A 22,680-nucleotide genomic window follows, 5' to 3' on the forward strand; every position below is an offset into this window, starting at 1 on the left:
CAACAATAAAGTGGGGAAAATTCTTATATTTTTGCAAAGAGGCAAAAAAGAGCGATTTTTGTTAAAAAAAATACTAAAAAATACTTTTTTACCCCTTAGTGAGTCACATTACCCCAGAAAAAAAATTACAGTTTAACAATAGTAAAGTTAAAGCAAATAAAAAATAATTAAACAAAAAAAATGTGAGAATAAAACAAAAACTAAAGAACTCGTGCGGTTCATTTTACCCCATAACTTTCATATAAAAAAAAAGATTGTGAATATTACTCAACAGAAAAAAAAATAAGAAAAAAAAATTTGATTCTACTTTTGGCTCTTTTGAAATTCCGACATTATTAAAATTTTGAAAGCAATGTCACAACATTTTTGAATGTCATTAACCACCAAGGGCGACCGATCAACGTTTGAAAAGTCGAATATGTCAAATAACGAAAAGACGTTTAGCGATTTTTCTGTCAGATAGCCATTTTCAACGGATTTTTACCTTTTCAAATCTCAAATGACCGGTGTAATCCTTTGACGTTCCTCGAGTCATGTTCCAAATCATTGTTCGCAGTTCCCGCGGGATTTGACCTAGTCCCCCCTCCTCAAGCCTTCCTGCTCTTTACCCCAAGGGGGATAAGTTTTAAAGAGTTGGAGGTGTGTACAATTTTTCAGCCCTTTTTCAAAAAAAAAATAGAAAAAAGAAAAAAAAGGAAGAAAAAACTCATATTTTCCTTTTGACTGTCAAACCATTTATTATATATAGAATTTTTTTTTAACTTTACTTTATGATTTTGGAATATTACGCATTAGGTTATTGTTAAATCGTTTTATTATGATATAATAAAGGTAAATATAGTGATTTTTTTTTTAAATTAAGAGAATTTTATTTTTTATTATTTTTCAATTTATTATTTATTCTTTATAAATATTACTAATTTTATTTGAATTACTTCAACTTTCGTTATGAAAAACAAAGGAAATTTGAAAAAAATCGGAAAAGTCCGAAATAAATTCAAAAATCCTAAATAAATCGAAAATATTTCGAAAATTGTATTTTTACATAAATAGATAAAGTTTTCTTTGAATTTGATCAAATTTATTTTGAAAAAAACAAAATAGAATCGAAATAAATAAAAAAAAGTCCGAAATAAATCCGAAAAATCCAAAAAGTTCAAAATAAATCCAAAAATCCTAAATAAATCGAAAATATTTCGAAAATTGTATTTTTACATAAATAGATAAAGTTTTTTTTTTAATTTAATCAAATTTATTTTGAAAAAAACAAAATAGAATCGAAATAAATAAAAAAAAAGTCCGAAATAAATCCGAAAAATCCAAAAAGTTCAAAATAAATCCAAAAATCCTAAATAAATCGAAAATATTTCGAAAATTGTATTTTTACATAAATAGATAAAGTTTTTTTTTAATTTAATCAAATTTATTTTGAAAAAAACAAAATAGAATCGAAATAAATAAAAAAAAGTCCGAAATAAATCCGAAAAATCCAAAAAGTTCAAAATAAATCCAAAATATTTCGAAAATTGTATTTTCACTGAAATTGATTAAGTTTTATTTGAATTTTATCAAATTTATTTTGAAAAAAACAAAATAGAATCGAAATAAGTAACAAAAAGTCCAAAATGAATCCGAAAAGACCGAAACAAATCTGAAAAGTCCTAATGAATCCAAAATATCACCAAAAGTGTATTTTGTAAAAGACAGTACTAATTTTATTTGAATTCCTTCATATTTAGTTTCGAAAAACAAAGTAAATCTTAAAAAAATCGGAAAAGTCCGAAATAAATCCAAAAATCCTAAATAAATCGAAAATATTTCGAAAATTGTATTTTTACATAAATAGATAAAGTTTTCTTTGAATTTGGCAAAATTTATTTTTAAAAAAACAAAATAGAATCGAAATAAATAAAAAAAAGTCCGAAATAAATCCGAAAAATCCAAAAAGTTCAAAATAAATCCAAAAATCCTAAATATATCGAAAATATTTCGTAAATTGTATTTTTACATAAATAGATAAAGGTTTTTTTTGAATTTAATCAAATTTATTTTGAAAAAAACAAAATAGAATCGAAAGAAATAAAAAAAAGTCCGAAATAAATCCGAAAAATCCAAGAAATCCAAAATGAATCCAAAATATTTCGAAAATTGTATTTTTACAGAAATTGATTAAGTTTTATTTGAATTTGATCAAATTTATTTTGAAAAAAAAAACAAAATAGAATCGAAATAAATAACAAAAAGTCCAAAATGAATCCGAAAAGACCGAGACAAATCCGAAAGATCAAAATAAAATGCAAAATAATTCAGACACTGTATTTTATAGAAAAAGACAGAATATTAATTGATTTTACCATAAAAATTTAGTCTGACAATTAAAATATACATAAACCAAGAATAAATCCAAAAAATGCAAAATGAATCCGAAAATTTTAAATGAATAGAAAATATTTCAAAAATTTTTTTTTTTTTTTTAGAAAATAATTTACATTTTACTTGAATTTATTCAAATTAAAAGTTTAAAAACACACAGTAAATCAGAAATAAATCGAAAAAGTCTGAACCGTAATAAATCCGAAAAATCCCAAACGAATGCGAAAAGTCCAAATGAATTCCAAATAATTCAGTATATTTTTCGAAAAAATAATTACAATTTTTTTTAATTTGTTTAATATTTGATTCTAAAAAACTAAATAAATCGAAAAAGTCCGAAATAAATCCGAATAGTTATTAAAAAAAATCCGAAATAATTCGGGAACTGTATTTTATGGAGAAAGGTATTAGAATATTTTTAGAATTAATCAAAAGTTAAACAAAAAAAGGAAAAAAAATGAAAAAGATTAAAAAAGTTTTTTAATAAATCCGAAAAATTCGAGGCGAATTCAAAAATTTCAAATGAATCCAAAATGTATTTTTTGTAATGTATTTTTAAAAAAATAGTTAAAATTTTTTTTTTAATTTTTGTTCAAACTCATTTTAAAAAAAAATAACATAAAATTGTTATAATTCAGAAAAGTTCGAAATAAATCCGAAAAATCCAAGACCAATCCAAAAAGTCAAAAGAAAATTCCAAATATTTTGAAAAACTGTATTTTATTAGAAAAAAAGTCAGAATATTGTTCGAATTAATATAAATTTAGTTCATGAATGAAACGAAAATTCGTAAAAAATCCAAAAAGTCCGCAACAAATCCGAAAAATCCAAAAACGAATCCGAAAATTAGAAATGAATCGGAAAATATACTTTTTTTGTAGCTAATTTTCATTAATTACCATTTTTAAATTTACACTTTAAGATTTTTCATTAAAATTTTTGAGAAATCAATTATTTTCAAAATTTGCAATTAAAATTCTTTTAAAGTTTATTTTCCAAAATTTTTATCAAACACTTTAAAAAATTTAGGAAATAATTGAATTTTATGGAAATATTTAAAAATATTTAAATTCTTCGGAGGAATTCAATTCAAAATGTTTTGAAAATAATTGAATTCCTGCGCAAAGAATTGTACTATCTATAAAAATAATTAAATTCTTGCGAATAATTTTTGCCATTTATAAAAATAATTAAATTGTTTCGAAGGATTTATTGAGATTTTAAAAAATAATTGAATTTATTCGAAATATATTAAAATTTTTTTAAAAATTAAATTCTTCCAAGAAATTCAATTTCAATCTTTTTTCAAAATTTGCAATAAAAAAAAAATTTTAAATAAAATTAAAATTAAAATTCTTTAAAAGTTGATTTTCAAAAATTTTTTTAAAACACTTTTTAAAAATTAATGAATCCATCAACAAACTTTTAAATAAATAATTGAATTATTTTGACGAATTTAAATTAAAATTTGTAAGAAAGAATTACATTTTTCGAGGAATTCGATTTAAATTTGTATTAAAAATAATTGAAATTCTGCAATGAGTTTTAATATATTTATAAAAATAATTGAATCCCTAAAAAGAATTTTTTTATTTTCAAAAATAAATTAATTTCTGCAAAGAATTTGATTATTCTTGAGAATAATTGAATTTCTGCAATAATTTTGTAATTTTTCAAAGAAATTAAATTTTTTTTTAGTGTTTTTAGCTAAAATTCTTCTAGAAATCAATTATTTTTCAATAATTTTCGAAAAAGTTCTTTGAGAATTTTAAAATTCATTTGTTTACAATTCAATTTCAGAAAACTTGAATTATTCGAAAATTCTTCAATTAAAAATATATTACAGAAAATAAAAACCTCAAATAAAAAAATAATTTCAAGTAAAATTGAAAAAAAAAACTTTTTCAAAAAAATTAATTCTTTTACAGAATTTTTATTTATTAAAAGAATGAAAAATTCAAATTTTTTATTTTGAAATTATATTTAGTATTTAATATTTATGAAAATTGTTGAATATTGTTTCGAAGAAATTATATTTAAAATTTTAGGAAATAATTGAATTTTATGGAAATATTTGAAAATATTTGAATTCTTACGAGAAATTCAATTCAAAATGTTTTGAAAATAATTGAATTCCTGCGCAAAGAATTTTACTATTTATAAAAATAATTGAATTCTTGCGAATAATTTTGTCATTTATAAAAATAATTGAATTATTTCGAAGGATTTATTAAGAAAATAATTTTTTTTTAGAAAATAATTGAATTTATTCGAAATATATTCAATTTTTTATTAAAAATTCAATTTCAATTATTTTCAAATTTTTTTTAAAAATTCAATTTCAATTATTTTCAAAATTTGCAATTGATATTCTTCAAATGTTGATTTTCAAAGTATAAAACACTTTTAAAAAAATCAATATTATTTTCAATTAAATTTTACAATTTTTCTTCTTTTTTTTTTGTCATTTTCGAAAGTTACAGAAATGGTTAAAAGTCACAAAATTTTCTTTTCAAAAACTCGAATATTGAGAGCAGAAGAAAATAAAAATTTTGAGTCTTCAGCTGTATAATTTTTACGGCATTGGACCTTTCACCGCTTTGGGTTTTTACCCAAAAATTTAAATATATTATACTATGACGTTTCAGAAAAATGGAGCGGTTTTTAAAATGTTGCCAAACACCAATAAGTGTGCGACTGCTTAATTTTTTTTTTATTATTTGCTACTTTGCGTAAAAGTTATTGTTATAGTTTCTAACTTCTAAACGTCTTTGAAAAAAAAGAGAGAAAAAAAATATACAGAGAGAGAGTTTAAAAGAAAAATTTATTGACTCTCAATAAGTGCGACACGTTCCCAAAAATGTTTGTTGGAGACAAAAATTTTGTCAACTTGAAAACAGGTACACACGCAGTGAAATGAGGGGGTGCTACCTGTCCTTTTACCTTTCTTCTCAAAAATACACAATTATTACACGCACAGCAATAGTCAAATTTTTGCCCTGCGAAACATTCTCCTGTTCTAGATTTTTAGAAATTTTCTTCTATGTCATAATGATGGGAATGTTTGCGGCCCTAATTATCTTATATTGCGCTCATATATAATGATTTTCGGTAACCTTTTTCAAAATACTGATGATAATCTGTAGCCTTCGATGAATGACTCCTTCCCTCAATTTTACCTTCATTCCTTCAAGACTAAATCCTATTTCAATTATTAAGCCGTCATTAAATCAATAAGCGCATCGCTTATAGGAGTTCGGGTGGCCAATTTTCGAATTTATACGGTCTACCCTTAAACAATTTGTACTTTGACAATGTTCTCTCATCTCACTCCTTAAAATTCAAGGGTTCTTCAAAAAGCTTTTGTACCACTTTTAGATTATTACATTTTATGCATTTTTTTCCTTTCTTTCTTTTACTTTCCAAAAAAAATTAATATTAGAAATAATTAAATTAATAATTAAAATTTTTTTTTAAATAATACATTATAACATAGCTAACTTCTTATTACTTTTTTTTTTAAAATAAAATTCAATTTTAAAAATAATAGAATTTGAAAATTTTCCAATTTCAATTTTTGTTGAAAACACTAAAAAAAATTAAGTTTTGAAGAAATTACAAATAGTTGCAGAAATACAATTATTTAAAAAATAAAATTCAACCATGTTCAAAATTTGAGGAAAATTCTCGTAAAAATCCCAATTATCATTATAAATAATAAAATTGTTCTCCAAAGTTCAATTATTTTTATAATTGTCAAAAAAAAAAAAATTCTTGTCCTAATTTCAATTATTTTCAAAAATAAAATTTTTCTAAATTCAATGATTTTCAAAAATAAAATTTTTCTAAATTCAATGATTTTTAATATCTACTAATTTAATAAAATTTCTAAAAAAAAATTGAATTAGGTTAAAAAATATTTCAATAAAATTTTATGCAAACATTTAATTATTTTCATAAATAATAAAAATTTTAGAGGAATTCAATTATTTTTATAAATAATAAAAATTTCACAGGAATTCAATTATTTTCATAAATAATAACTATTATTTTCATAAATATAATTTAAAATTCTAGAAAATAATAATTGAATTTAAATGATGGAAATAATTTTGAAGAAGTCACAGTAACATTATTCTTATAATACTTATAATAATGATAAATAATAAAATTCTTCTCCGAAATTCAATTATTTTCAAAAAATTTAATAAAATTCTTGGCAAAATTTCAACTATTTTCAAAAATTTTCCTCTTTTCAATTATTTTTAAAAAGTATCTACTATTTTTATATAATTTTTCGAAAGAATTCAATTATTTAAACAAAATTTTTAATAAAAGTTTCACATGAATTCAATTCAATTAATTTTATAATTTTCTAATGAAGTTTTTCTCGAAAGCATTCAAATATATTCAGAGAATTGAAAAAAAAATATATTTCTGAAAAATTCAATTATTTCGAAAAATTTAAATAAAATTCTTTTAAAAATTCTATTATTTAAAAAAATATTAACAAAATTCTTTACAAGATTTAGTTAATAAAATTGTAATTTTCATAAAATTTTCCTATACAATTCAATTATTTTTAATACAATTCTTCTTATGAATTCAATTATTTAAAGAAATTGGAATAAAAAAAAAACATTTTCAAAGGAATACAAATATTTAAAAAAGTTTTTTTTTAATTCTTCGTCAGATTTCAATTATTTTAAATTTTTTAATGAAATTTCTCAATAGAATTTAATTATTTTCAAAAAGTTTTAAAACATTCTGAGAAATTCAATTATTTTAAAAAATTTAAACAAAATTCTTCCCAAGAATTGAATTCTTTTCAAAAATAAACATTTTCAAAGGAATTCAATTATTTAAAAAAGTTTTTTTTTAACTCTTCGTCAGATTTCAATTATTTTCAATTTTTTAATGAAATTTCTCAATGGAATTTAATTATTTTCAAAAAGATTTAAAAAATTCTGAGAAATTCAATTATTTTTATATAAATTGTAAAAAAAAATTCTTGTCCTAATTTCAATTATTTTCAAAAATAAAATGCATTTCTCTAATTTCAATGATTTTTAATATTTACTAATTTAATAAAATTTCCCAAAAACAATTCAATTATTTAAAAAATATTTCAATAAAATTGTATGCAAACATTCAATTATTTTCATAAATAATAAAAATTTTAGAGGAATTCAATTATTTTCATAAATAATAAAAATTTTAGAGGAATTCAATTATTTTCATAAATAATAAAAATTTTAGAGGAATTCAATTATTATTTTCATAAATATAATTTAAAATTCTAGAAAATAATAATTGAAATTAAATGATGAAAATAATTTTAAAGAAGTCACATAGTAACATTAATCTTATAATACAAAATAATGATTTTATCACTCGGTCATCTTTAATTTCGAAGAATTTATTAAAATTTTAAGAAATAATTAAATTGTTATGAAAAGTTTTATAGAAATATTTCTTTAATAATTTCAATTAAAAATTTTGAAAGCAATTTAATTTTATGAAGAAGAATTTTATTTAAATTTTTATTAAAAATAATTTAATTTCTGCAAAGAATTTTTTTATTTATAAAAATAGTTGGATTGTTTCGAAGAATTTATTAAAATTTTAGAAAATAATTAAAAATTATGGAAATATATTTAAAAATATTTGAATTCATCAGAGGAATTCAATTAAAATTGTTTTGAAAATCATTAAATTTTTGTAAAGATTTTAAAAATAATTGAATTGTTTACAAGGATTTATTAAAATTTTAGAAAATAATTGAATTCTTTCGTGAGATTTTTAAAAAATTTTGTAAATATGATCAGTAATAATTAATTTTGTACTTAAGGGGATTTGAACCTTGATGACGTCACAGTTTGTGCAAAGCATTAGTTTTAAATCTGTGACGTCATCATGGTTCAAATGCCCTTAATAAGTAAACTTTTTAAAAAATATTTGAAAATAATTGAATTTCTGTGAAAAATTCTAATATTTTTATAAATAATTGAATTCTTTCAAAGAGATTGCATTGGAAAAAGTTTTTAAAAATAATTATATTTTACAAAGAATTCTATTAAAAAATTTAACAATAATTGAATGTCTGTGGGAAATTTTATTGAGTTTTTTTTTGAAAATAATTGAAATCCTAAAAAGCATTTTATTATTTATGAAAATAATTGAATTCTTACAACGATTTAGTAGAATTTTTTAAAATAATGGAATTTTCAAGGAGAATATTTATTATTTTTAAAAATAATTGAATTTTAAAAAGAATTTTATTAAAATACCTCAAAATAATTGAATTTTCGGGAATAATTTTGTTATTTATCGATATAATTGAATTCTTTCGAAAAATTATTTGTGTAAATAATTGAATTCTTAGAAAAATTTTTATTAAAATTTTAAAAAATAATTAAATTATTTCAAAAAAATTTAATTTTAAAATTGTATTTAAAACAATTAATTTCTTTATAACAAATTTTATTAAATTTTTCGAAATAATTATTCAATCCTTTCAAAAAATATTTAAAAAAAACCTTTTTTTTAAATAATTGATTTTTTCGAGGAATTGAAATTAAGTTTTTAAGAATAATTACATTTTTTGAGAAATTCCTGTAAAATTGTATTAAAAATAATTGAATAGTTGCTAGGAATTTTTTTATATTTCTCGAAAATAATTGAATTACAGAGAAGAATTTTATTATTTTTGAAAATAATTGAATTATTGCGAAAAAGTTTATTAAAATGTTTAAAAAGAATTGAATTTCTGTGAAAAATTTTATTATTTTTGAAAATAATTGAATTTCTTGTGGAAAATCTTCATTTTTTGTGAAAATAACTAAATTTTTCGTAATTTAAAATAGTATTAAAAATAATTGAAATTTTTCGATGAGTTTTATTATTTATGAAAATAATTAAATAATTCAAGCTTAGAATTTAATCAAAAATATTTTTAAAAAATTGAATTTTCATGAAAAATTTTATTATTAGTGAAAGTAATTTAATTATTGTGAAAAATAAATTGCATAAAATTTTGTAAATAATTGATTTTTTCGAAATTTTTATTGAAAATTAGCGACTTAAAAGTTGTGGAAATTCTCTAAAAAAAATATAATTTATATTCTTTGTTCAGAAAGTTGAATATAAATAATAATTTTTTTACCTTCTCTATTCTTCTGAATAATTAAAATTTTCGTAATGAAGATTATTTTTAATTCAGGTATCAAATAACAATTTTTAGGAAATTCAATTTTCCTCGTACAAAGAAAGATTAATTATTTTCAATTTTGAAAATCTGATGTCAAAACTTAAAATTAGTATCAAAATTTGTTAAAGTTTTTTTATATGCTTTAAAGTTTAAAAGTGTAATATAATTTGAAAATTTAATTCTCATTAGTACTCACGCGTTTATTATCTTGTTAATAATAAATATTTGATAAATAAACAATAATTATAGACATGAATATAATAAATAATAATTAATAAATAAAAAATAATTTAAAAAAAAAAAAATTGCATCGGCCGGGAATCGAACCCGGGCCGCCCGCGTGGCAGGCGAGCATTCTACCACTGAACCACCGATGCTTCTTGACTTCACTTTTTTATTTAATTTCCAGAATCCAGAATTTATTTTCAGTCATTTTAGATGGCATTCAACTTAAAATTTTAATAATTAAATTTAATAAAATAAATAAATTTTAAATAAAAAATATAAAATGTTATAATTTAAATACTATAAAGTTTTAATTTTTTCATTTTTCTTTCGTTTATTTCAAATTATATACGTATTTAATTTTTTTTAAAAACGTTTTTTTGTGAACAAAAATTCTTTTCTAACTAAAAAGTTTTTTTAAAAATTAAATTTAAAAAAAATGGAAAAATACATAACAAAAAAATCTAAAATTCAATTGTTTTCAATCAAGTTCAATAAGTTTACAATTTTTTGTTTTGAAATTTAAAAATATTTCATATTATATTTTGTTTCCCATAAAATAAAGAAATCATTTTTATCATTGTTCACATATTCGTATCGCACTATATTTTCATAAATTGCGTATTATTTGGATCCTTTCTCTGAAAATCCTCGAGCATTCATTATTATATATGAAATACTTGAATATAAGCGGAAAAGTAAACAAATTTTGTATATAAGTTGGTCATCAGGATTTTGTTATCTGTTTGTTTTCCAGAATATATATTATATGTATAAGCGCCCTCAAACATTTTATGGACACTTTGACACATACTCTTTCAGATTCATAGGAAAATTTTGCTCAAAAGAAAAAAAAAAGAAAAAACCGCATATATTTGTTTAAAGATATCGACTTGTCTTTAAATCTTAATTATTTGTAAAAAGAAGTTTTTTTATCCTTAAAATATTAATTAGAAAAAAATTATTATTATAAAAATATTAATGTTAATTTAACGTTTTTTTTATTGTTGTACCACTTTACCCCAAAGTGTGTCACATTACCCCGATTTACCAAAAAAAAATTAGTTTAACGATGGTAAATTTTTAAATGAATTTTTAGACAAGGAATGAATTATTTTGTAATGCAATGTCTCTTTGGTTCATAGTGTACCACATTACCCCAATTAACCTAAACATTACCATTCAACAAATAGTAAATTTTTAAAATGATTTAATGGAGAAAAAACAACTTGAAAATAGAAAAGAAGTGAAAAGGAGGGTTAAGTTAATGTTGTACCTCTTTACCCCTTAGTGCGTCATATTACCCCGATTAATCCGAAATTTACTGTTTAAAAATTATAAAGTGAAAAAAAGCATAATTGTCAATTTATAGCATTTTCTCTACTTCTTTTGTTCAAAAGAGCGATTTTTATAAAAATACCTCTTTACCCCTTAGTGTGTCACATTACCCCGATTTACCTAAAATTTAGAACTGGTTCTAAAAAGTGAAGAAAAACCGATAAATTAAAAATATTCTTTAAAGAAGTTAAAAAAAGGGTGATTTTAATTTTTGAACCTCTTTACCCCTTGATGTGTCACTTTACCCCAATTTACCTCAAATTTTCAGTTTAACAATTATAAAATGGAAAAAATAAAGTCGCAGTAAAAAAAAGAGAGTCAAAAAAATGTGTTTTTTAATACGAGATACGTATTTACCCCATAGCATGTCATTTTACCCCGATTTAACATTTAACACTAAGGATGTGCAATAATTTCACGAAGTTCCCATTATTGTGCAACCGTTAAGTTTTAAACTGCATAATTTATATTAGGACAATTTTTTTTTTAAATTATAACCACAATTTCAAAATTATCATCCATTTAGTAGAATTTTATTTTTTTTCCATCTTTTTTTTTGAGGGAAAAAAAGGAAACTAACTCTTAAATACAATGACAAGGATAGAAAAGTCGAAACTAGAAGAGAAAGTATTTGTATATATATATATATATATATATATATATATAGTGCCTAGTAAAAATATAGTGCAATATAGTGCAGTTTAGGTAAGGAACCTTTTTTCTGTATCACCTCGTTTTGTTCGAATTCTACCAAAAATACCAGAGCATAAAGTCATAAACCACATTTTAAAAACAGTTTTCCTTTTATTACAAATAATAGGTAAAAATAATAATTTTTAAAATTTTTAATTTATTATACATTATTGTATATATCGAGTGTAAAGAAGAAATACAATAAAAATAAATATTTACAAGAGAGATAACTGTTAACTTTTGACCGCACTTTTAAATAAAAAAATTGACATGTTCGAAAAAATTTTTAAAAAATAAGTTTTTTTTCAAAATCAAAATTTTTTGTATAAAGATATTTTTTAATTTTTCGTTTTCATGTCAAACAAAGTTTTAAAAAAATTTGCATAAAAATATAAAATGTTAAATGATTTTTATGTCAAATTATTTTTATGTTAAATGAAGTTTAGGTCAAATGATTTGTGTTAAATGTTTTTTATGTTAAATGAAATTTGAATCAATGGAAAACAGTGTAAAATTAATTACATTTCAAGTGAATTATATGTCAAATAAAGTTCCTTTAGTAATTTTTATAAAAAATTAATTTTATGTCAAATGAATTTCATGTCAAATATTAAAAAATTTAACATTGATATACAAAAATTTCGAAATTTTTATGTTAAATGAAGTTCAGGTCAAACTTTTTATGTTAAATGAAGTTTATATTAAATAAGAATTATGTGATATGATTTTTATGTCAAATGAAGTTTATGTTAAATAATTTGTGTTAAATGTTTTTTATGTCAAATGAAGTTTTATGTTAAATGGTTTAAGTTAAATATTTTTTATGCCAAATAAAATTTATATCAAAGGAAAACAATGTAAAATTATATGTCAAATATAGTTTGTCTAGTGATTTTTATAACAAATTAATTTTATGTCAAATGAAGTTCAGGTCAAATAATTTTTATGTTAAATGAAGTTTATGTCAAATAGGAATTATGTGAAATGATTTTTATGTGAAATGAAGTGTATGTTAAATAATTTGTGGTAAATGTTTCTTATGTCAAATGAAGTTTATGTTAAATGATTTTTATGTCAAATGAAAATAATATCAATGAAAAAAATGTAAAATTATACGTCAAATAAAGTTTGTCTTTTGATTTTTATTAAAAATTAATTTTATGTGAAATGAAGTTTCTGTCAAATGGGAATTGTGTTAGTTGATTTCTATGTTAAATGATTTTTATGTTAAATGAAGTTCAGGTCAAATGAAGTCCAGGTAAAATTATTTTTATGTTAAATGAAGTCTATATAAAAAAAGAATTATGTGATATGATTATTATGTCAAATGAATTTTATGTTAAATAATTTGTGTTAACTGTTTTTATGTCAAATGAAGTTTATGTTAAATGGTTGAAGTTAAATGTTTTTTATGACAAATAAAATTGATATCAAAGGAAAACAATGTAAAATTATATGTCAAATAAAGTTTGTCAAGCGATTTTTATAAAAAATTAATTTTATGTCAAACACTAAAAATTTAACATTCATCAACAAAAATTTCGATATTCAAAAAGTTAAAACTTTTTCCAGTGATATCTTTAATATTTTAAGATCGACTGATAATTTTTTGCGTCAAATGATATCAAACAAAGTTAAGATAAAATGGACATTATATTAAATTATTTCCATTTCAAATGATTTTTATGTTAAATGAAGTTTAGGTCAAATAAAGTTTATGTCAAATGGGAATTATGTTAAATGATTTCTGTGTCAAATGATTTTTATGTCAGATAAAGTTTATGTTAAATAATTTGTGTTAAATGTTTTTATGTTAAATGTTTTTCATGTCAAATGAAATTTATATCAATGGAAAACAATGTAAAATTATATGTCAAATAAAGTTTGTCTAGTGATTTTTATAACAAATTAATTTTATGTCAAATGATTTTTATGTTAAATGAAGTTTATGGCAAATATGAGTTATATTAATTGATTATTATGTCAAATAAATTTTATGTCAAATAATTTGTGTTTTTTATGTCAAATAAAGTTTATGTTAAATAATTTGTATAATTTATGGTTCTTTATGTCAAATGAAGTTTATGTTAAATGATTTTAGTTAAATTATTTTCATGTCAAATGAAATTTATATCGAGGAAAACAATATAAAATTAATTATATAACAATAAGTGAATTGTAATGTCAAATAAAGTTTGTCAAACGCTTTTTATAACAAATAAGTTTCATATCACATGAATTTCATATCGAAAATTTAACATTAACTAAAAATTTAACATCGATCTACGAAATTTCGAAATTAAAAAGGTTAAAATTTTTTTTTAGGGTTCTTAACATTTTGACAATTTTACTTAATGTTTCTCAGTTCTTTTTTTTTAAATATTAAAAATAAAAACATTTCTTTATAAAAATATTTCTCCTTGAATTTGGAGCACTTTTAAACATAAAACAAAAGAAAAAAATTCCTTTTTCTAAACTATATATAAAAAAAGATAAGATCAAAAAAATCTTTTTTTTTCACCACTATTTTTTGGTGACCTTGAATCAAGTTCTTCATGGTTTTTCTCTAATACGCGCATCTATATACAAAATATATAATATGCAAAACAGTCACAGTCACAAGAGTAGTTTTTGTGGAGGGAAAAGATTCAGATTTTTTTTCCTTTCCTTTTTTTTTTAAAGAAAATTGGTTGCGCTATAACCTTCCACAAATCAAGGGGCAAAATATATGCTATTTTGAATACGAAGAATGCAGAAAAAGTGTAACGGTATCTAGACCTTTTTCACAAAAAGAAAATAAAATAAAAACGATTTTACTGCTCCAAATTTTTACGCCTGTTAAAGAAAGTCGGAAGTAAATGCAACGAACTTGGAAGGAACAAAATATATATCGGGGATACTTAAAAATGTTTCAAAAATTCTTGGTAAAAAGAATTGTATCTTAAGGGAAAAATATATTATACATTTTTCGCATTTATTACTTTTTAGAAAAGTCATTTTTTTTCACGTTGCGAAAGAATTATAAATTATTGGCAACTGTTTTTAAAATATGATTATAGACATTATTTTGGTGTAGTAGTTGGATGTTAAAAGTATAGGTACATTTTTTGACTTTTTAAATTTTTGGAAAAAATTTATTTTACAATCGAATTTCATTTGATAAAAAAAATATTTAACATATAAACTTTATACTTGACATAAAAAGCATTAAACATAATTACTAATTTATGTAAAAATCATTTGACATAACATTCATTTGACATAAAATTCATTTGATGTAAATGTCATTTGACACAAAATTTATTTGACATATAATTAATTTTACATGGTTTTCCTTTGATATAAATTTAATTTGACATAAAAATGATTTGACTTAAAGTTCATTTGACATGAAAAACACTTGAGACAAATGTCATTTGACATGAAAAATATTTAACATAAATGTTTGACATAAAAATTAGTTGACGTAAAGTTCATTTGACATAAAAAACACTTGAGACCAATGTCATTTGATATACATAAGAAATATTTAACACAAATATTTGACATAAAGTTCATTTAACATAAAAAACATATCACATAATTCTTTTTTTATATAGACTTCATTTAACATAAAAATAATTTTACCTGGACTTCATTTGACCTGAACTTCATTTAACATAAAAATTTCGAAATTTTTGTATATCAATGTTAAATTTTTTATCATTTGACATAAAATTCATTTGTTATAAAAGTCATATGACAAGTTTAATTTGACATAAAAATTAATTGACACAAAAATAATTTAACATAATTCCCATTCACATCTGATATATAAAACTACATTTGATATAAAAATAATTTTACATAAATTTCATTGGACATATAGTATAAAAACTACTATTTCTATTGTTTTTTAAATTTCCACTGGGATACTTTAAATTCGCTAATACTATAAATCAAAAAACTATTCTCAAAAATTATAATCAAATTCTTTAAAACAATTCAATTATTTTCATAAAATTTCGCACAAGAATTCAATTATTTAAAAAAAAAAAATTGATAAAATTCATGCAAAATTTAATTGTTTTCATAAATAATAAAATTCCCATAGAAATTCAATTAATTTTGAATAGCATTTTCAAAAAAAATTTGGAAAATTCAATTATTTAACAAAATTTTTTCATACAATTCCTTCGCAATTATTCAATTATTTTCATAAATCATAAAATTCATCGCAGGATTTCAATTATTTTTTAATCCAATTTTACAGGAATTGCTTGAAAAATTTAATTTCAATTCCTCGAAAACATCAATTATTTAAAAAAATGTTTTTTTAAAATTCTTGGGAAAAATTCAATTAATATTAGAATTTTTCATTGGAATTCAATTTTATTTTCAAATATTTTAGTAAAATTGTTCGAAATAAAATAATAAATCAATTATTTTAAATACAATTTTAATTAAATTTTTTTGCAATAATTTAATATTATTCTTTTAGATTTTAATAAAATTCCTTGGAAGAATTCAATTATTTTACATAAATAATTCTTCGAAAGAATTCAAATTATTAAAGATAAATAACAAAATTATTCCCGAAAATTCAATTATTTTGAGGAAATTTTTAATAAAATTCATTGCAAAATTCAATTATTTTCATAAATAACAATATTCATCACAAGAATTCAATTATTTTTAAAAGTAAATAAATTTTTTCTTGGAAATTCAATTATTTTCAACAAAAATTCAATAAAATTCTCAAAAATTTTAATAGAATTCTTTGTAAAATTTAATTATTTTAAAAAAATTTTCGTAATTTCACATTTTTCAATATCTACTATTTTCAAAAATATTTTAAAAATAATTTATGAAAGATAATAGTTTTTCAATTATATAGAATTGAAAAACTTCCAAACAATTGAAATTTGGTAAATTCTATTAAAAAAATAATAATTGAATTTTTAAAGAATTTTAATTATTAACATAAACGCGATTTCTTCAAAATTTTAATAAATCTAAAAAAAGTCATATGGTTGTTAAAATGTTAAAATTAATTGTAAAAAATCTTAATGTTTTTATTTTTTGTATGTATTTGCATTTTTGGAAATTTGTATTGGAAAATATTGAAAATAATTGAATTTTAAAAAATTAGAATGCAAAAAATTCTAAAAATTATTTTTTTTTAAAATATTTTAATATAATTTTTTTGTTGCTAATTTTCATTAATTACCATTTTTAAATTTACACTTGAAGATTTTTTATTAAAATTTTTGAGAAATCAATTATTTTCAAAATTTACAATTAAAATTCTAGTTTATTTTCATAAATTTTTATCAAAGACTTTGACAAAAAAAATCAATTATATTCAATTGAATTTGACAAAATTTCAATTATTGAAACTCTCTTTTATTGTAAATTTTGAAAATTTATTTAATATTTATAAAAATAATTGAATTGTTTCGAAGAAATTATTAAAAATTTTAGGAAATAATTGAATTTTATGGAAATATTTGAAAATGTATGAATTCTTCCAAGAAATTCAATTCAAAATGTTTTGAAAATAATAATTGAATTCCTGCAAAGAAATTTACTATTTATAAAAATAATTGAATTCTTGCGAAGAATTTTGCCATTTATAAAAATAATTGAATTGTTTCAAAGGACTTATTAGGATTTTAGAAAATAATTGAATATATTCGAATTATATATTAAATTTTTTTTCTAAAATTGAATTCTTCCGCGGAATTTAATTTCAATTATTTTCAAAATTTGCAATGAAAATTCTTCAAAAATTGATTTTCAAAAATTTTTAAAAAACACTTTGAAAAAAATCAATTATTTTCAATTAAATTTTACAAAATTTCAATTATTGAAACTCTTTTTTTATTGTAAATTTTGAAAATTTATCTAGTATTTATAAAAATAGTTGAATTTTTTCGAAGAAATTATTTAAAATTTTAGGAAATAATTGAATTTTTTGGAAATATTTGAAAATATTTGAATTCTTCCAAGAAATTCAATTCAAAATGTTTAGAAAATAATTGAATTTATTCGTAATATATTAAAATTTTTTTTAAAAAATTAAATTCTTCCGAGGAATTTAATTTCAATTATTTTCAAAATTTCCAATTAAAATTCTTCAAAAGTTGATTTTCAAAAATTTTTATAAAACACTTTAAAAAAATCAAATATTTTCAATTAAATTTTACAAAATTTCAATCATTGAAACTTTTTTTTATTGTAAATTTTGAAAATCTATTTAGTATTATTTATAAAAATAGTTGAATTATTTCGAAAAAATTATTAAAAATTTTAGGAAATAATTGAATTTTATGGAAAATATTTGTAAATATTTGAATTCTTCCGAGAAATTCAATTCAAAATGTTTTGAAAATAATTGAATTCCTGCAAAGAATTTTACTGTTTTTAAAAATAATTGAATTTTTGCGAAGAATTTTGCCATTTATAAAAATAATTTAATTGTTTCGAAGGATTTATTAAGATTTTAGAAAATAATTGAATTTATTTGAAATATATTAAAATTTTTTTTAAAAATTAAATTCTTCCGAGGAATTCAATTTGAATTATTTTCCAAATTTCCAAGTAAAACTCTTTAAAAGTTGATTTTCAAAAATTCTTATAAAACACTTAATAAAATCAATTATTTTCAATTAATTTTGTCAAAATTTCAATATTTATTGAAACTCTTTTCAATTGTAAATTTTGAAAATTTAATTCGAGAAATTATTAAAAAAATATTTTTTTGAAGATTTGTCTATAGTTATTTTTCACACTCTATATAAAAATCGAAATAAGTTTCATTTTATACTAAAAATTATTACAATATTTGGAAAAAAGTCAAAAAAAGTCGTAATTTTTTAAAATAAGTCGAAAGAAGTTGCATTTTTTGAAAATTGTCGAAAAAAAGTCGAAAATATTATAATATCCAATGAGGCCTGTAAAATTTATTACGAAGTTTGCTAGTAAATCTTTAATTAACTTTTAGAAAAGTTGCGGTGCTGTGCGGGCATATATATTTGAAATTATATCGGAACTTTGGTATTTTGACGCTTTTTTATTTTTCAACTTTTGTCGTTTGGTACATTTTTTATTATTTGGACCTTCTGTATTTGGGAACTTTTTCATTTTTGAACTTTCCGATTGGAATATTTGGTTTGAAACTTTTCACCTACAATCAGATTATTATATTTTTAAGTATAAGATCCCATATGTGAAATTTTCAATATACGGTAGAAATTATATTTTTTCTTGATTTTCAAAATTTTTAGTTAAATTTTGTATTTCTTGAGGTTAAAATAAAAAAAAAAATTACTGAGTAGAAGTTACAGATTTACCAAAAAGTATATTTATATTCACCGACAAAAAGGATTCTGTACAAATAAATACAAAGTACCCCAAAAGACTACATATATATATTTGACGTAATCTATCATATTGCCCATACAAATACCAAACTATATATGTAAAAATTACAATACAATATTGCCACTTACATTGTCCCTAAAAAGGATTTAGAAAAAGAGTTTCTGCTTCTTGCCCCGCATGTATTATACATAGTATACACAATATTTTTCCTCTATAAAAGGACGCACGGACCAAAGGATTCGATTTGTGGCGTAATCGGACAATATACAATGCTTGATGTGGAGGGTTATGCGTGTCGCTTCGTTGGAAACTCGTCAAAATGATATTTGTCTAGGACCCACTAAAAATGATTCCTCTGTAGTTTCGCGCGACAGAATCCATTCTTAAATATACCCATCCACCCCCTTAAGATACACTATATTTATTGTATATTAAACTTCTAACCCATTGTTCCCAATTGCCATGTTTTGCCAACTCTTTTTGTATATATATTTGACAAAAGAAAATCTTTTGCCTTTGGCCATATATATAAAACCAATACAATATTTGCGTTTGTCTGTTGGACGTCTTTTCGAATTGGGCAAAAAAAAAAAAAAATACAGTGGGGGGGGATTCAAAGACGGAAGTTGATTCTTTATGAAATGTTGCTTCTGGAATTCGATGCGCCACTCAAAATTTGACGCTCGAAGACGTTCGGCATGTTTTTATATACACTCCCACTCTTCTTCTTCTTCTTCTTCTTCTTCTTCAACTCGCTGGACCCTTTTTAATCCCTTTTCTCTAGTCAAAACGAATGCAGCATAGCAAGTTTTAAGAAAACAGTGTTTTTGCTCGACTGTGTTTGTAGGAAATATTTTCTATATACAAAAGAAAGAGAAACTTTTATTGAATAAACGAAAACTGATAATCTTTCTGGCTCATTGTCAGTGATTTTCAATATCATGGAAAATATACATATATGTATATAGATTACACATATTATTGAATCAACAAAAATTGTTTCTTTTCTTCTTTCTTGTTTATACTTTATAGACTATGGCAAATATTTTCTTTCACGGATTATGGACTTTGTGTGACAATTATTTTTTTTAAATCGATAATAGTCTTCGTTTTGTTAGTATACATATATACATACAGGAACCCATATGTGATTTTAAGAACACATCGAACTTTCCGCATATGGAATTTTTATTTACAAATTATTTTCATAAATTACTATTCGTCAATGATTTTCATAAATAATAAAAATTTTTACAAGTCAATTATTTTTATAAATAATAAAACTAAATGCTGAATTTCAATTATTTTTAATACTGGAATTCCTCGAAAAATGTAATTATTCTTAAAAATTTTATTAAAATTCAGCAAAAAAAAAAATTAAATTATTTTAAAAACTTTTGCTACAATTTATTTATTACAATTTAAGCATTATTTTCAATACATTTTTAATTAAATTTCATCAAAAAAATTGAATTATTTTCATAAATAATGTAATTCTTTGTATTAACGATAAAATTTTTTTTGAAAATAATTTTCATAAAATTCTTCGTAGAAATTTAATCAATTTTCAAAAATTTGTCAAAATTCAATTATTTTCAATATATCTACTATTTCAATAAAATTTCACAAAAAAAAAAATGCAATTATTTAAAAAGAAATTTTAATAAAAATTCGTCCCAAGAATTCAATTATTTTCAAAAGTATTATAATTCTTGGTATTATAATTTATATAATTTAATATAATTTAATTTCTGTTGGTTTTAAAGAAACAAAAATATTTAACATTAAAATTTAATTCCCAAAATTAATTATATTAATTTCAGCTTGCATCAAATTATGAGCATCCATTTAATTATTGAAATTAAACTTTAAAGTTAAAAACTTAGATTTAAAAAAAAAAAATTTTAAACTAAAATTCTTTTGAAATTAAATTTTTTAATATATATATTTAATTGATTATTAAAAATAATGGATTTGTAGAAGAATTTTAGTTAAAAGCACTAAAATAAATTGTATTTTGAAGAAATTACGAATAATTGCAGAAATTCAATTATATTTTTAAGAGTAGTAAAATTATTATTCTTCTCAGAAATTCAAATTATATTTAAAAATTTTAATAAAATTTTTGACAAAATTTTAATTATTTTCAAAAACCTTCCTCAATTCAATGATTTTTAATATTTACTACTTTAATAAAAATTCCTAAAAAAATTAAATTAAATTATTATTAATAATTTTCGTAAAATTCTACGCAAACGTTTAATTATTTTCATAATTATAATAAAACTCAATGTTGAATTTAAATTATTTTTAATACAATTATAATGGAATTTGATCGAAAAAAGTTATTATTCTTAAAAATTTTATTAATATTTATCAAAGAAATTTAATAATTTTAAAAACCTTTGATACAATTTATTTATTAGAATTTAAGTATTATTATCAAAATACATTTTTAATTAAATTTCTTTAAAGAATAAAATTATTATCTTTAAAAATGTTAATGAAATTCTTTGCTTCTTTGCTTTATACAATTTTTTTTTCAAAATAATTTTAATAAAAATTTTTCGCAGAATTTCTTCCGCAATTATGTTTAAAAATTTACAAAATTTCAATTATGTTAAATTAATTAATTTATTAGTTATAAAAAAAATTAATTTAATTTAATTTAATTTAAGTAATTAATTAATTAATTTAATTTAATTTAATTAATTAATTAATTTAATTTAATTTAATTTAATTTAATTAATTAATTAATTAATAATTTAATTAATTTAACTTAATTTTTTTTGTTTTTATTAATTATTTCTTTATTTATTTATTAATAATTAATTTATTAATTACAATTTCTTCCAATTATGTTTAAAAATTTACAAAATTTCAATTATCTTTATAAATATGTAATAAAACATTTTTCTCCGTAATTCAATTATTACCAAAATTATTTCTCGAAAAATGAAATTATTCTTAAAAATTTTATTAAAATTTTTCGAGAGAATTAAATTATTTAAAAATTTTGTTAATAAAATTCTTTATGAAAATTCAATTTTAAGAAATATTTAATTATTTAATAAAATATTTATTTTTGTATTTATTTTTTTATAAATAATAATTGAATTCTCGTAGAATTTTCTAACAAAATTTTGATTTAAAAATGAATTTCAGTTAAAATTTTAAGATTATAATTGAATATTAAAAGCATTATATAGCGTTGATTTTTAGAAATAATTGAATTTTGAAAAGGTCAAATTAAAATCTTGGAAAATTTTGAACTTTTCATACTTTTAATTAAGAATTCTGTATAGAGTTATTTTTTTTTAAAAAAAGTTTAATGAAATTTTTTTATTTAAATATTTAAAGTTTTTTATTTCTAATATATTTAATTGAGGAATGTCAGAATAATCGAAATAATTCTCAAAGAACTTTTTCAAAGTGTATTAAAAAAAATTAGAAACTATTGTAATTTCTAATTAAAT

The 22,680-nt window shown here is 19.9% G+C and overlaps 1 non-coding gene across 1 annotated transcript; it reads right to left on the reverse strand.

Moving 5' to 3' along the window:
* Nucleotides 1-9,889: 9,889 nt before the first annotated feature.
* Trnag-gcc lies at nucleotides 9,890-9,960 on the reverse strand. Its single transcript has one exon. It is a non-coding gene; the product is annotated as a tRNA-Gly (tRNA).
* Nucleotides 9,961-22,680: the final 12,720 nt, after the last annotated feature.

The sequence above is a fragment of the Leptopilina heterotoma genome, unplaced genomic scaffold (genome assembly GCF_015476425.1).
Source record: "Leptopilina heterotoma isolate Lh14 unplaced genomic scaffold, ASM1547642v1 Lhet_235, whole genome shotgun sequence".
In the NCBI taxonomy this organism is placed as follows: domain Eukaryota; kingdom Metazoa; phylum Arthropoda; class Insecta; order Hymenoptera; family Figitidae; genus Leptopilina; species Leptopilina heterotoma.